Here is a 5,873-nt window from a genome sequence, read left to right as displayed (position 1 = left end):
GGCCCAGCTCCGCGCGGCCCGGCTCCATGCAGCCCAGCTCCGCGCGGCCCGGCTCCATGCAGCCCAGCTCCGCGTGGCCCAGCTCCGCGTGGCCCGGCTCCACGCAGCCCGGCTCCACGCAGCCCGGCTCCATGCATCCCAGCGGAGCAGGGCGCGTGGCAGCCCCGGGTGAGCCCGGCCCAGCCGAGGCCGCTGTGCTGGGCCCTGCACGGGGGCTTTGGGGGCGCAGCTGATGCCAGCTGCTCACGCTGGGCAAGTTTGGTAAGTGTTTAACCGCGCGGTTCTTGAACCTGTCTCGCCGCAAAYGCGCCGCGGGCCTTTCAACGTCTGTTTTTAAAGGGGGGGCGGCTTCGTACCGGCGTGGGGAGGTGCAGCGGGGCCTCCGCGGGCCGAGCTGCGCGGGGCGGCGGCGCACCGCGTCCTCCTCGCGCTGCCGCACCTCTCCGCAGAGCATCGCCRTCCGCCTGACGTTTGTTAGCGACGCGGCAATAAACAGCTTTGGGTGACAGCTACGGCGTAAGGCTTTGTGCGGTGTCTTTTTATTGATGAAACTGCCATGAATCAACATACACGAACACGGTAAAAGGGTATGAACGCGTGCTGCTGCCTGGCAGTGCTGTGGGCGCAGGGCCCCGCGAGAGCCCGGGCCACCGGCAAGCAGGAGAAGTCGTCCGGTTTCTAAACTGGGACTAAACGTGATTGCAGCAGAGCTGCAAAAACTTKCGGGCCAAAAACCGCAGCAGTCGGGCACGCCGCTGAGTGGAGCCCGTGGAGAATAGGCGGGTAGCACATAACTGCTGCCTCGCCGTGGTTTTGGTGCCTTGCTCTTATGCTACAACTATTTGTGTGTTAAAAACAAGACATCTGAAAATGAGGAGTCTATGTCAAACTGTCAATACCCACAAGCGTGCAGCCTTTCATTAAAAGCTGTTTGACATTTTTGTTATGCACAGAAAGCCAAAAAGATGCCAAAGGATGTGATATTTGTGATCGCATCCTCTTGCTAACACAAGACACTGCAAAGACGATTGTATTAAAACATTCCTTGCACAAGGCAGAACGGTAAAAAACAAAAATTATGGAAGAGACTTAAGTGTAGTGTGAGATTTCCAGATGTGCTCCTTGGGTGAAGCAATGGCAAGGCTCCTCTTTTTAACTCTTTGTAGTTAACCAAAATGATGAGCAATGTGATAATTTCAATTTTCCACAAAGGTCTTCAACTCCCTCAAATGTGCAAAATTTAATCATTTTGTGTAATGATCATGTCACATGACCRGGCAGAAGAGATACTATTTTGTCACCACGATGTGAGTAAATTATCTTACTGGCAACTCGCTTAAAGGTCATGGAGATCATCTGATGCACGAGATGATGGAAATTTCTCATGCCAAAACCATATTGACAGCTTATCAAGCAGGGTGGAAAGTACAGCGATGTGTGTGAATGTAAGGTAAGATAACGCTTGCAACCAAAGGTAGAAAATAGGACATAGCATTTCAATTTTAAGGCTATAGGCAGAATGATATGGTATAGAAGCTTAGAGGCGTAACAGCATGGCTTGCCTGCGGATAGGCTAAAATGACGGTGAACACAGTAGCTTAATGTATAGGTAGATAATGTATATGCCATAGTAACTGCAGCACAGGAGGAAGGGGATGCGGATGGTCGTGCTGCTGGAGGGAGAGCGTGGGGCTGTGCTGGGCTCCCTTGGCAGCGAGGGGCCTGCTGGGTCCCCAGCAGCGCCGCGCGCTGGCGCTGCCCCTCTTGCCGCCCCGTCACCCTCGCCTGGGCCTGGGGCTTGGCTGCAATTTGCTCACCGACCGCGTTCATCCCTCTGCTTCGTAGCTCCAGTACGGTCCAGAAAGTGGAAAGGCCAGGAACGCGTGTAGAGTAAATATAAATTATACATAAATAACAGCGACTTGAGCCCTGGACTGGCCAATAAAGATTTCCCACCTTGGTTTCACTGCTGAGCTGCAAGGAGAGACAAGAAGACAGGAATGTTCACCATGGACTGGATCTTGCAAACATGATCCTGGTTCTCGTTGGATCCTCTTTGAGCATCGGTCCTTGCTGCTCTGGCCCTTCTGCCGTGGCTTGGAAAAATTCTCTTTGCCTCCACCGATGCCGCAGCCAGAACTTTCTGTATTTACCTTGAATATTTGGGGAAACTGATTCACACTGCATCTCACTTTCATCAGTGATGTTTCTGCCAAACTGCTTGGAAGGGACTGAGCACAGGACTGGCGCAGGCAGAGCAAAGGTGCAGCTGGGTGAGTCCAGCACCCGTGTGGCTTCTGCACACCCGGCATCTGCGCGGCCACTGCACACCCAGTGCCTGCGTGGCCTCTGCACACTTGGCACCCACACGGCCACTGCACACCCGGCACCCGCACAGCCGCTGCACACCCGCGTGGCCGCTACACACCCAGCGCCCGCGTGGCCTCTGCACATCCGGCACCTGCACAGCCACTGCACACCCAGCACCCATGCGGCCGCTACTCGTGGTAGGCAGCATGTAGGTAGGTGCGAGGTGAGCTGGTGGGTGCATATTTATCCCAAGGTCGGCTCGGAAGTCCCTGCTGGCTGCAGCAGATTGCATAGAAAAAACAGCGCACAGTGTGGACAAAACCCCCCAAAAATAACAAGACAAAAGAGATTTTGGGGTTAAGGAAGTGCAAAGCAGGAGCGTGGTGAGCGCATATGCTGCGAAACAGAGAGTCGTCCTGGCCTTTTTCCCCTCGTAGGAACAGATCTGCTCGATGTTTCTTTCTGATGCCACTGATAATACTTACTTAACTCGAGTTGTTAACTCGGCTTCTGCACAATCGTGTTGTCGAAACATATTGCTGGAGCATATCCTTCCTGCTCCTGTTGGCAGGATTTTCTGCCTGTTTGCGCCTCTCCTCTGCRGCACGGTAAGAAGCATTAACACCTAGGAAGGATCAGTTCTGCAACGGTATGAATGTTCAAGATAGCCAGCAGAAAATACATTAYACTGGAGTCGAGTCTGTTACATTTGAGAAATCTGTTTCGTGTCTGCTGTAACAGATTGTCTGGAAGACCGTACTGTACCTGCTACCCACAGGTCATTACTCAGCGGGAGCTGTGTTTTAAAAAAGTGCAGCGATGAATCGGAACGGATCAGGGAGCTCCGCATGTGCGTAGGTTTCTCCCTGTATGGGTATTTGGGTCAGAATAAAGATATTTCAGGGTATGATGCTTAGCACCCAAGAATGGGCGCTGTTGATGTATTAACTCACTGGTATTTTTCCAGCTCTTCCTAACCCAAATTAAATATATGCATTATTTATTTTCTTTTCTGCACTCATCAATGGCAGCAAGCTGCTTTACTCTGGCTGAGGATACCTCCCTTCCCGTGTTCGTGTGCRACACCCGCAGCTGGGCTCTCAAGGACACCACACTTTTCTGCGAGAGGCTCAGCCTGGGCACGGCCGGTCTCCGCGGGACCCAGAGCAGCAGCCGCGGCTCACGGGGAGATGCGCGGCATCCATGGCTCTGCGGCGGGTTTGCCCCAACTCGTAAGGTGGGGGGACCCTGGCGGCTCTTCGGCACGCTGTGCCCTTCAGCCCTCCGCCGCCTCGGGGCCACCCCAGCCCTCGCCCCGGCGCCCRGCACAGCGTGAGAACCCTTCGCAAGACAAACTGCACTTTCATCCCTCGCCTCCAGCCTCATCCTCAYTGTGAAATAGGCTTCAGCCCTGAATCAGAGCTCTTGCAATTTGGAGGTATCATTATCAGGAATATCTCGGCATTGTTAGATGCAGGAGTTAGACCCAATAAAAGTAAACATCTTGAGATATTCTGCAGGATGTGCCRGGTGTCCACCAAAAAGGAGTAATCATACCTGGTTTTGAGGGAGGGGCCAATGCAGGAGCAACTACATGTGTCTGTGCACACACGCTCAGAGGGGTAGGAGCGAGACAGATGTTCCTCATGCTTTCCCAGCACTGGGCACCGTTGAGTGGCCGGGGACTCCGAGTCCTACACAGAGAAGTGTCGAAGGACACTGCCGGGGCTGGGCTGGGAGAGCACCAGGCGCCTGCGCCTGTTTTGAAGACCTCGGTTCCTCAGAGTAAGTAAAGTGATCAGAGAAGTTTCCTTGAGAGGTAGTTACTTGTAAATGACCTATAAAAGTATTTGCCATCCTTTACGTCGTCTTCAAGGAAAATGCAGCTGGTACTCCCTCCGAGTGGCTGCTCAGCAGAGATCCGTTYGGTTGGCAGAGTTTCACTGGTCTTGAGTTTTGTTTTCAGTTTTGGTTTCAGCGTAGCTAGGGATGGGAGGAAATGTTGACTTTTGCAATGGAAGATAAAGAAATGAAGGGTTTAGATCAAATATGCCTGACAGTTCAGGACYAAATGAGATGTGAAGAAAAGGTGATTTCTCCTGGTTTTGGGGTCGTCAGATCCATCTCAAAGCACAGTGATTTTTTTTTCAGTGAAGCAAATAAACCTGTGTGATTGGTTTGGTTTCTAGATGTTTTTTACAGAAGAGTTACRGAGCTCCATATTGTGCCAAGCAAGTTTGTATCCCCACAGAAAGACTCTAGCCAAATTTAGTCAGTGGTATATTACAAAGGTCTTCTCCATGCAAAATCTAATTGAAGCCTTGGACAGGGATGGCTTTTCTTACAGGTTTCTAGTATTGCATCTTCAAAAGTCAACTTGCTGGGAGCAATGCACTCATTTGTGTAAGGAAAAAGATCCCTTAATGTGCTATTAAATTAAACAATGTCACTGCTATTGCAGTAGAGCTGAGCGAATAATCCATAATGAATAATTTATTCAACAAATTTAGCTGCTTTCTCTGCTCACAGACTATCTGGAGACAGATCACAATTCCCTCCAATTTACTTATTATTTGAAATTACTGATGGATAGCTTTGTAATTAAAGAAACAACTCTGTGTCTTGATCACAAACAACTGTGGGTGTCTGATCTTCGTTAGTCAAGGTATGTGGGTTGGTTGTGATGGGTCAGATAAATCACATGACATTGTCTCAGCCTGCTCATTGGAGAAGCCTACAAGCATGTCTGGCATGAAAACACAAAAAATTCTGTCTCTGCATGCGATTTTGAAATTTGTCTTGTGCAAACATTTGCCTAGAAAAACTTGATTGCTAAAAAGTGTGCAGAAAGCAAATCCCAGGGGGAAAGCAGTGTGGCTGCAGTAAATTCATTTAGAAATGTGAATGAATATTTGCAGATTTTTTATTTTTAAAAGCTCTCTGCCCAATCCTGTGTGGCAACTTCTATCAGATGCATCAAAATCACTTCTTGAAGATTATTAATTCTTTTCTTTCCTCCTCCAGAGGAACACAGAGTGAGAACGACTCTTTAGTCCTAGTATTCCAAGCGTTTTAGCCAAAAGTCATGAGAAAGTGCAAAGGTGGCATCTTAGAAATGATTATCCTGRAAGGATATTTCAAAATCTCCCTGTGATGATGTCTAGGAACTTTTTGTTGCCGTAAATCTCCAGCGTATTTGTGGCCAGGGTATCTGGACTGGTTGAGCCTCCTGCCTGCTGTGAACAGCTCTGGACGGCGTGTGGGCGTCTGCTCCCCTTCCCTCCTGCCTGGGGGCTCTCCCRGTCCTGTGGGGAGCAGATTTGCCTGCAATTTTTCCGTCCAAAACTCCTGTTGAAAGTCACCTGCAACATGTTGTGCTTCCCAGCTTCACTGTAAGCAGCTCCTCTCTCTTCTTCACTCCCTGGCTCAAATGGTGAGTCCCAGCCCTGACCCCACTGCAGCGTCAAAAAGCCAGCACTCCTCCTCCTCCTCCTCTCTCTTCTCCTCCTCTTCCCCCTCCTCCTAAGCCCTTCTGACTCTCTCTCCCAAAACTGAGGTTGGCA

The sequence above is a fragment of the Rhea americana genome, unplaced genomic scaffold, assembly GCF_003343005.1.
Source record: "Rhea americana isolate MKP2758 unplaced genomic scaffold, rheAme1 scaffold_20, whole genome shotgun sequence".
Lineage (NCBI taxonomy): Eukaryota > Metazoa > Chordata > Aves > Rheiformes > Rheidae > Rhea > Rhea americana.
Note: the sequence above shows the minus strand (reverse complement) of the source record.